This window comes from Carassius auratus, chromosome 27 (assembly GCF_003368295.1).
Source record: "Carassius auratus strain Wakin chromosome 27, ASM336829v1, whole genome shotgun sequence".
NCBI lineage: Eukaryota > Metazoa > Chordata > Actinopteri > Cypriniformes > Cyprinidae > Carassius > Carassius auratus.
This window is the reverse complement of record NC_039269.1, coordinates 25,271,042-25,282,659: the sequence shown is the minus strand read 5'-3', so window position 1 is coordinate 25,282,659 and position 11,618 is coordinate 25,271,042.

Below are 11,618 nucleotides of genomic sequence, written 5' to 3'. Positions count from 1 at the left end.
TTGATGTCCTTTGTTTATTTGACAAAAGAAAGTATCACTTAAACGTCACTGAATATGTCTGGAGTGTTCACGTAACTTAAATGTTCCTAGAAAGTGATCAGCTTTGATTTGCCTTTTTGCCTTACAGATGTTATTTGAACGCCTTAAATATATTAATAGATATTGCTGGGTTGATTTGGAATATGTTGTGATTGATGGCTCATGACTTCTAAAAAGAAGCTAAAAATAGAGAAAACTATTGCAGTGCCGGGTGTTGATGGTGAGAGATGCGTTTAGTTCTGACACACAACATGAGAAAATCCAAATATTTTATGATATCATTCGATGTCATTTCCATCTCACACCTCTGTCAGTGTATGTTCAACTTTGATGTATTTAGCTAATGTTTTTTCTTTTTTTTTCTGGTCTCATACATGATTGATATTAAAGTAAATCAGAGGATGTGTCAAAACAGAACTGAACTTCTGACTTCACCATGTGTCATGCTTCTGTGTAGTTTCAACATATTTAGTCATTTGAATAAAATGAACTCCTCACCTCAAGATCAATTCAAACAGTCCTGTTCTCTAAACAGATGTGGGAATGCAGTACCAGTTTAAAAAAAAAAAATAATATCACTTTTAAATACATTGAATGTATTCTTAATGCCTTTTAATGACAAGTAGTCTGCTCTTGAAAAACGCCTGCTAATTTTATATAGTGTGAAGAATATTGTCCCATTCCCATTCCTCTCAATTGTTATTATTTCTTATTTGATACTTTATTTCGAACAATAAATACAATGAAAACTAATAAACAAAAACAATACAAAACAAACTGGACTTGAATACGTCTAAAAAGGAGTAGCAAGAAGCATAAACTTATTTAATCTTACTCCTGAAGCATTAGTCAGGTGAACATGACTCTGTTAGCCCCTGCTGGTAGATACTGTAACTACACACAAGTCCAAAAAGCATATATTTTCAGTGACATCCATTTATGGCAAGCCGTTTTATCTTAAAATACTTCCAGCGTTAGTCCTCCAGACTATGCTATCTTAGTAACACTTGGTAAACTAAAAGTCTACTAGAGAGCTCTACAATTAAATTCTTACTAGTAAAAATTACAGTTATAGAGATCTGCAATTCAGTTTTTACTAGTATCAATTATCTTTAGAGAGCTTTATAATTTAATTCTTACAAGTAACAATTACAATTAAAGAAATTTACGATTCAATTTTTACTAGTAATGTCTCTATTGACTTCCATTCATTCATAAATACAAAGCTCTACAACTGAATTTTTAGTAGTAAGAAATTAGAGAGCTTTGCAATTTAATTCTTACTAGTAAAAATTAGGGCTGGTAATTTAACGCCTTAATTAGATTGATTAATTATGGTGAAAAAAAACGCTTTAAAATTATTAATGCATTTAACGCACTTGCCTCGCCCCAGACCTATGTTGATCATTTGCCATTTCATACAGTCGATTAATGACTAATATGAGGAAGTTTATTTTGTATTACATTATGTATTTTAACAGTGTTATTCAATTATTATTAATTAACCAATAATTATTGCCTTATGACATTTTAAAATGTTGTTCGTTTAGGTCTGTTTTTATCACCACAAAAATATTATCTGAATAACTTTGTAAATTATTATTTGAAGCGATTTAAAGTAACAAAGCCATGGTAAAATTCATTTTCAGAAGGGAACACGGAAACTCAGAGAATATTAAGGCAGATGCGTCGGTGATATTATCACTGACATTAAACGTCATTAAACTGACGTTATTAACTTAATGTTATCAAAATCCAAAAAGTTTAACAGGATCAAGTACCTAAAAGTGATACACAGGCCTCATCTTGGGCTTTTTTCTTTTTCTTATCTCGCCACCGGACTATTGTTGTCTTTTCTCGACAGTCGTCCATCAGTTATGATCATTTGCAGTCGGCCGCAAGCATGAGGTGAGAGCGAGCGCGGGTGCAGATGTGGGAATGGTACGCCTGTACTGCCTTCACCGTAAAACACATTTTTTATAATTATGTTCATGTTTATATGCTTATTTACATATACGTATATGTTAACATACATGTCATATACAAAAAAAGTTTTTTTGTGCAACTTGGATGGTGCCGCCTTGGGAGTTGGTGCCCTATGCAAACAGCGTACTCTGCGTGTGGGGAGCTGCGATACTGAATGAACCATTCATAAAAAACCATTTACTTAACTCCTGAATGAATGCGCCATTTGAACGAATCAAATGAATGAATAAATGACTCGATTACTTAATCATTAAGATATTTACCACCACCTACTGGCAGTTTTAGTTTATTATTAAGAGTATACTTTCTTTTTTTTCTTTTTTTTTATTTAACCAGGTAAAACTCATTGAGATTAAAATCTATTTTACTTGAGAGACCTGGCCAAGATGCAGAGTAAAAAACAAACAAACAAAAAACAAACAAACAAAAAAGCATAAGGAACAGTTTCCAACATATAAAAAACCCACATGAAATATACATACATACATACATACATACATACATTATATATATATATATATATATATATATATATATATATATATATATATATATTGTACACACAATAACACAAGACCCAGTGCTGAATAAGGCTTAATATAACTTTATGAACAATTACACTGACCAATGTTCACCTGCTCCACATTCTTCAGAGTTGAAACAAGCTGTCTATAAGAAATAAAGGTAGTCATTTTCAATGATTTCTGAAGAAGGTTCCAGGCAGAAGGTGCTTTTTCCCTAATTCTGTTTTGACATGGGGTACCAACAAGTGTAGTACATCATTTGAACGTAATCCATAATGGCCATGATTACTTGTTAAAAGGACACTCAAATAAGTAGGAGCTAGTCCAAGAAGTGCCTTGTAAATGAAACATAGCCAGTGAGTGTACCTTCTTGCATAAAGAGAGGGCCATTTTGCTTTATAATAAAGGATGTGTCCTATAACCACAACCAGTGAAAAAAAACAATGCACAATGATACACAACATCCAGTTTCTTCAAACATTGGGCAGAAGCATTCATTTATATCAGATCACCATAATCTAATATGGGTAGAAAAGTGGCCATCACCAGGTTTTCTCTAGCGCGAACGGATACGCATGATTTTGATCTGTAGAGATAGCCAAGCTTTATCTTAAGCTTAGAAACCAGATTGCTAACATGGGTTCTGAAACAAATTTTTAAATCAATGATTATACCCAAATATTTATAACTGTTAACTAATTCAATTTCATTTCCTGCAAAAGTTGAGATGTTTGAAGAAGAAACTGGAAGTTGTCTTGAGTTTGTGAATACCATTATTTTTGACTTTTGTACATTAAGACCAGCTTAAGTTGTTCTAAACGGTTATGAACAGTATTAAATGCAGACTGCAAAAGCTCAAGGGCTTGTGCAGTAGATGATGCAGTACAGTAAATAAAAGTGTCATCAGCATAAAAATGATACATGGCATTCGATAGATTTTCACAAAGTTTGTTTATATAAACTGAAAATAATATGGACCCTAATACTGAGCCTTGAGGAACCCCCTTGGAAATAGGCAAAAATGAAGACACAGAACCAGCCATCCGAGCACATTGGGTTATACCTGACAAATAATTTGCAAACCAATCTATCAAATGCTTAGACAAGCATTTGATAGAATGTTCACAAGAATGCCGTGATCAACTGTATCAAAAGACTTCAAAAGATCTATAAACAACGCAGCACATATTTTCCAATTATCCAATGCCACAGCAATATCATTTATCACCTTCAATGCTGCAGATATGGCGCTATGTTGTTTCCTAAACCCTGATTGAAAAGGTGATAAGATACCATTTACAGTATTGTTCAAAATAATAGCAGTACAATGTGACTAACCAAAATAATCAAGGTTTATAGTATATTTTTTATTGCTACGTGGCAAACAAGTTACCAGTAGGTTCAGTAGATTGTCAGAAAACAAACAAGACCCAGCATTCATGATATGCACGCTCTTAAGGCTGTGCAATTGGGCAATTAGTTGAAAGGGGTGTGTTCAAAAAAATAGCAGTGTCTACCTTTGACTGTACAAACTCAAAACTATTTTGTACAAACATTTTTTTTTTCTGGGATTTAGCAATCCTGTGAATCACTAAACTAATATTTAGTTGTATGACCACAGTTTTTTAAAACTGCTTGACATCTGTGTGGCATGGAGTCAACCAACTTGTGGCACCTCTCAGCTGTTATTCCACTCCATGATTATTTAACAACATTCCACAATTCATTCACATTTCTTGGTTTTGCTTCAGAAACAGCATTTTTGATATCACCCCACAAGTTCTCAATTGGATTAAGGTCTGGAGATTGGGCTGGCCACTCCATAACATTAATTTTGTTGGTTTGGAACCAAGACTTTGCCCGTTTACTAGTGTGTTTTGGGTCATTGTCTTGTTGAAACAACCATTTCAAGGGCATGTCCTCTTCAGCATAGGGTAACATGACCTCTTCAAGTATTTTAACATATGCAAACTGATCCATGATCCCTGGTATGCGATAAATAGGCCCAACACCATAGTAGGAGAAACATGCCCATATCATGATGCTTGCACCTCCATGCTTCACTGTCTTCACGGTGTACTGTGGCTTGAATTCAGAGTTTGGGGGTCGTCTCACAAACTGCCTGTGGCCCTTGGACCCAAAAAGAACAATTTTACTCTCATCAGTCCACAAAATGTTCCTCCATTTCTCTTTAGGCCAGTTGATGTGTTCTTTGGCAAATTGTAACCTCTTCTGCACATGCCTTTTTTTTTAACAGAGGGACTTTGCGGGGGATTCTTGAAAATAGATTAGCTTCACACAGACGTCTTCTAACTGTCACAGTACTTACAGGTAACTCCAGACTGTCTTTGATCATCCTGGAGGTGATCATTGGCTGAGCCTTTGCCATTCTGGTTATTCTTCTATCCATTTTGATGGTTGTCTTCCGTTTTCTTCCACGTCTCTCTGGTTTTGCTCTCCATTTTAAGGCATTGGAGATCATTTTAGCTGAACAGCCTATCATTTTTTGCACCTCTTTATAGGTTTTCCCCTCTCTAATCAACTTTTTAATCAAAGTACGCTGTTCTTCTGAACAATGTCTTGAACGACCCATTTTCCTCAGCTTTCAAATGCATGTTCAACAAGTGTTGGCTTCATCCTTAAATAGGGGCCACCTGATTCACACCTGTTTCTTCACAAAATTGATGACCTCAGTGATTGAATGCCACACTGCTATTTTTTTGAACACACCCCTTTCAACTAATTCAACTAATTGCCCAATTGCACAGCCTTAAGAGCGTGCATATCATGAATGCTGGGTCTCATTTGTTTTCTGAGAATCTACTGAACCTACTGGTAACTTGTTTGCCACGTAGCAATAAAAAAATATACGAAAAACCTTGATTATTCTGGTTAGTCTCATTGTACTGCTATTATTTTGAACAATACTGTATATTTAAAAACTCCTTTAGTTGCTCACCAACTAGGCGCTCAAGGAGTTTAGCTAAAATACACAGCTTAGAAATAGGCCTATAGTTTTTCAAAATAGATGGATCGCCCCCTTTTTGTAATGGTGTAACATGTCACCCTGTTATTTACCTTGAGTAAAGTCACAACAGAAAGCCTGTCACTCATTCAGTGCTTATCATGGCGGAGAGACTGTTCATAAGAACCAAGTCTAAAAAGTTTTTTTATTCTGCATTCTGTAGTCTTTGCAAGAACCAAGAACAAAGCGTGAATTGCAATGCTCAGGTAAAATTCTATAGTAATACTACAAATCTGTGGAAGCATTTGACATCACGCGTAAAGGCACCATAATTTCCACAATACACAGCAGCTGCAAGTTCCTCACAGCAACCCGTCAAAATAAAAGTTTATTTTAGGGTGAAGAAACTGTCAAAAATTATATTAATATTTAGCAGTCTTAAGACTCAATGGAACAACAATTCTACTACTACTACTAATAAATATTAATAAATCTTTATTTTAAAGGAATAATCACATTTGTTCCTAATTATTCATTTTAACAGTAAACTTCTTTTGTTTAAAAATGATGGCATTAACTTTTCGATAATCAATGCAAAATCTCAAACTTCCATCTTTTTTGGGAACCAACACAACAGGTGAGGCCCAGGCAGAATGTGACGGTTCCACGATGCCCTTTTCCAACATTTCCTTTAACTGTTCTTTCACAACAGCTTGTTTTTCAGGTGTCAAGCGATAGGCCCTTTGTTTAATGGGAACAGGATGAGTGGTGTAGAGACAGTGCTGAAGAACAACATTTTCTAAAGGATTACAAATTTCCTAGCAGAGACATTTCCATCAACACAGTTTATACCAATAACAATTAATCACATCTTTATTTTTCAGAGTAACTCAATTACCACAATAGACTGAAATTTAATTGCACATTTTCTTTTCCACAAGCTCTTTTGCAAGAAAAACTCAATTCAAGTAAATACAATTATTTAAATGTTAACATTCAAAAAAAATAAAAAATTCACTTTGAGTTTTTTTTTAATATATATATAGTTCGGGCGCCACTTCTGTGACGGTGGTGGGCCCAGAAAACAGTTTAAATGCATACTTAATTAACAAAATTAAAATGTTCGGGCGCCAGACAGGAATAAGCCTGTCAATATTTACATAAACCCAGATGAGCTCTAAAATCCACCGGTTACAAACCAAAATAAATTTAACACAAATACATAAATAGAATAAATGCACACAAAATCGAGGGCTTTCGTTCCAAAATCACATTATATTTTCACACAAAAAAAAAATTTTTTTTACAGCAATTTAAAGTTACAGCACTGGTACACCTTGTCAAAAAGAGAGAGACAAAAAGAAAGGGAAAAAAAACAGCTGGGGATATCTGGCGATGCCGGTCCACTCTATTCACACATTTAATTCGACATATTCAAGCGTTCAAGAGTCCAGTTCAAAGGACACTGAAGGTGTGTGGCGAAAGCGGTGAGAGCGAGTGTGTGCAGACGAAGCCAACCAGTCAGCCGTACAGACGAGCCGCTATTCCCCAGAAGTAGGCTCTGAACTCAGCTTTGAGGGTGAATTGGAGGCTACGAAGGAAGGTATCTGGGCAACACTCTCTTTAGTTCCCGAATCTGAAAACACCCAGTACTGGTATCTTTAGTTTAGATCAATTCGTCCTCACAACACTAAATCGATCGCCCAGCACCATACAAAATGCGCACTCAGATAACCGTGCGTCTTATGCCACAGATATATGCGGTCACCGTCGCCGTCCTTCCTCCTTAAATACAATTTCCTCAATTGCTTTCAGATTATGATGCAGTTCCCATTCGTTGGTGGAGTAAATCAATAAGACACGTCATGTGTTTTGACTTTCTTGCTCCGCCACAACATTCACTGTAGGGCTAGTTAGGCTACTATGGTAATTTGTAAATTAAATTGTATTTTTGGAGGACTGTTTAAATTGGTTTGGATATGTGACTGAGTGAGACTGAATTTATTTTCTTATCTACAATAAAATGATTATGATGGTAGCATAATAGGCGAATGCTTCTCTTCAGGGTGACTAATAATCTGACTGAAATTTGCGCTGAAACATTTGTAGTCAGCTAACGTTACGCTGTATGTAAACACTTTCACCACAATTCAAAAGTTTTTGTTGCATGTCTCTTATGTAGCCTACTCTTATGCTCACGTTTTCCACTTGTGCTCACCAAGGCAAAAGTATAAAAATTAATAGATACCAAAATACAACAATATTGTGAAAAATTACTAAAAAAAAGTTATTTTTATAAAATAACTATTTCTTAACATATTTTGATACTCATTCCAGTAATGGCAAAGCTGAATTTTCCATTCATCACTCCAGTCTTCAGAGTCACATGATCCATCAGAAATCATTCTAATATGCTGATTGCTGGTCAAGAAACATTTAATATAATCAGTGTGGAAAACAGCTCAATATATTTTTATTAACTTCATATTTTTGGATAAACCATGATAAATTTTTACAAGTTTTAAAAGAACAGCATTTATTTGAAATAAAAAAATCCTTTTGTAACATCATAAATGTTTACACTGTCACTGTCAATGTTATGTATCCTTGTGGAATAAAAGTATTAATTTCTTTTTAAAACTCACTGACCCCAAATGATTTGTAAAATAGGCTACATTGCTTGCATGCATATAATGACTACTACAAAGACATTTGTGCAGTTGTTGCCGTCTATAACCAAACTTGGGAAACTTTCTTTTTTGAAATGACTATATGTTACGGTTTATAGCTCTTTTTATAAGTATAAAGGCTGTTTGTGTATATAGTATGAATAAATAGCATATTAATCCTCAGAAGTTACACATATTAGCCTAGCTAACTGCCTCTATGCATTCAAAAAGAACATAAATCTTTAAAAACAGCCATGAGATCAGCTGACATTCAGTGAATGAATGCATTTAATGCAGGCATCTCTAAGAACAGGACACACATTTAGTGCTCAAACACGTCTGTTTGTGCTCCTCAAGCGACATGTCCTTTACTAATCAATCCTCGTCTCATCTGACCCCACATGACAGATCTGATGCTGCTCTATACACACACATCAGACCTCAGTATAAAACTCAAGCACATCTCTATCTGTGCACTGACAGGACGCACAGATCTTCACCATGCAAACGAGAATCCTGTTGCTGAGTCTGACCCTGACGCTGGGGATCAGCATGATGGCATCAGGAGAACCGCTTCACGCTCAGTGCAAGGTCATCTGGTAAGATGCTGTTCACCTGGAGGTTTTCGTGTGCATATACTGGAAATATTGTTTCAGCTGTTGTCAGTGTGTCTGCATTCATGTTATAGTGTAATACGTCAACTGTTTCGGTTGCTATTTTTTAAAAAATTGTATTAAATATAATAGTACAATATAACATAAATACAAATGATATTAATATACATGCAATCAATAAAAATATAAATTAACACATGAATAAAAACCTATATAAATCATATTCCAATAACACTGGATTCCATGTTCTAGCTCCTTTCAAGACGACATGACACTTATTGAAAATCTGAAAATGTTTAATGAGTGCCTTTCTCGTTTCTTTTTCTTTCATTTCTTATGTAATTTTCAGTTTTATGGGTGGGATTTGCATCATTTATAATTGTAAATAATTATCACTCTTTCACGTCACCTTTTCATATGTTTTCAGTCAGCTTAGTGATCTATATTCTGAAAAAGAAAGCAAGCACAGAGGCTGTTTTTATATTAAAGTGTGGTTGAGAGGCAAATACACTACTGTTGTATTTCATTTGTATTGTTCTTTATTTTATGCGATCCTTTAGGGTTTAAAGTGGTTCATAATCTCAGTATGTTTTATTATGTATTGAATAACAATAGCATACATTTGTATATTTTATACAGTGACCACAAAAAATATTTGAATGAAAGAAAAAATCACTTCAAAAGGAATGTTATGTATCACAAAACATCAAATCAAATGGCATCGATTTTAAACAAAGGTATACACGCATCTGTAAATTGTTGTTTAAAATAGTCAAGTAAAAGTTATTTTTAAAGTGCTTTGAAAAGTGATGGTACTTCTGAGAAAATTTCCAGCATAATTGTTCCTGTAGATACAGTCAGGCATGTACTGGCCATCGGGACTACCGGGAGATTCCCGGTGGGCCGCGGTCTGGTTGGGCCGGTGCGTTATGTATTTTGTTTTTAAATCATTAATAATCGCAAATATATTCGTAATTATATTGTTGTATGGTACAATTCCGGCCTTATGTGTCTCTCTCATGAAGCTGCATGATGCTTTTTTTTTTTTTTTTACGTTAGTCACAATAATTTATTTAAAACATTACAAAAAGCAGTATAAAGAACAGATAAAACGAAAACGACGCGTGCGCATGATGCTGATGCGAGCTGCGAGACGTGACGTGTTCACTGCTCATTGGCCAATCAGAATCAAGTTCTAGCCTTGAAAAGCGGCCGCTTTACAACTGCAACGAAATTCAATATGTTAAATAATAAAATATCTAAGCGTAATGGAGGGGCCGAATGTTAAGAGAGAGAAAACGACAAGCACTTGAGGCAGATGCCACCAAATGTGTCAAGATATATAAATTATTTGCTGGAAGGCAAAAGACTTAAGTGAAGACGTCAGCAGGGCGGGACTTGACTGCTGAGGTGAAACAGAAATGTAATGATACACGTAGGCTACTGCATTGTTTTGTTTCAAAAAGTTACGATGTTCCAGCTGTAATATGCCACCACTCACTGATCTATATAAATTACATTTAAAATTCTCAGCTCTCAGGTTCTGTCCATTTTATTACAAAATTCAGACAATACCGTTTTGGCGTCAGAAAATGTGACGTGACAGATCGCTTTAGCGCCTCACTTCAAGTAAACCGATCTGTTACTTTCTGTTTAAAGATAAAGTATAACTTACCGAAATGTATTTATGCCTCATAAATAATATCGATCAATCAGTCATCAGTCAAAACAGCAGCAGAACAATTATGTCACAGAACGTTACATTTACCTCAAGAAAGCCATTTAAAGACCATAGCAAGGTTAGTTGAGATTGAAAAATAGCCATAAGAAAGGAGTATTTTGCTAAATATGTGCACTATATTTATTATATTTTCACCTGTCATTAAATAATTGTTATTATAATGAAAACTGCATTACATTTAATTATTTTTAACATTTAATAATACCAGCTGATGCTCTACGTCTCTGTATATTTACAGCATTTATGTGAGATATATTTTTTCAATTTGTAATCGATTGAGAAAAAAATCTCTTAAAGTGCCAGGCAGAAGCCTTATACCTACTGTCGGTCTGTGTCATTAATGTGAACAAAAGACAAAGAGAAATAACTCACTGCTCTTGAATAACAGCTTCAACAAGGATATATATGTATGTATATGTGTGTGTGTGTGTGTGTGTTAAGTGAAGTATTTTACATATGATCATGCAATATCTGTACCTGAAAATGGTGCTATTTATGATCTTTTTTTCTTATTTTATTACTGACTGTTCACTTGTCTTCATTAATGTTTGAACTTAATAGTTAGTGTTTATTGTGGTATTGAAATTTGAATTGTGAAATGAGATTGCAGCTTATTTACAAAATAAGCAATAGCAATTATATTTTTATGTATTTATTTTTGGCAGGGCAAGTACAGTTTTGAACCCTAGCATTGAGCTCTGCATTTGAATATATAAGCCAGTCTACTTCAAGGACTTTTAAAGGCCTTTGATTATGTTAAGAAAATTTTAAAATAAATCACTACACAACGTTCTTTGTCTTAATTACTCTTATTTTATTGTAGATCAGTGGTCTTTATAAATCACATTTACTGTAGATCATGGTCTTAATACTAGCCTACTATAAGCAGCCAACAGGTCAGAGGTAATGTGTGTAAATTAATATAAAAAAAAAACAAGTGTTATGTTGCTGCACTATTAGATTAATAAGTAGCACATCAATTAAGACCTTTAGATATTTAAAATAAAGCCTGATACAATCATTTGCATTTTCTTTGTTTATTATTTTAATATTTTTTTATTGGTTTTGATAATACATTCT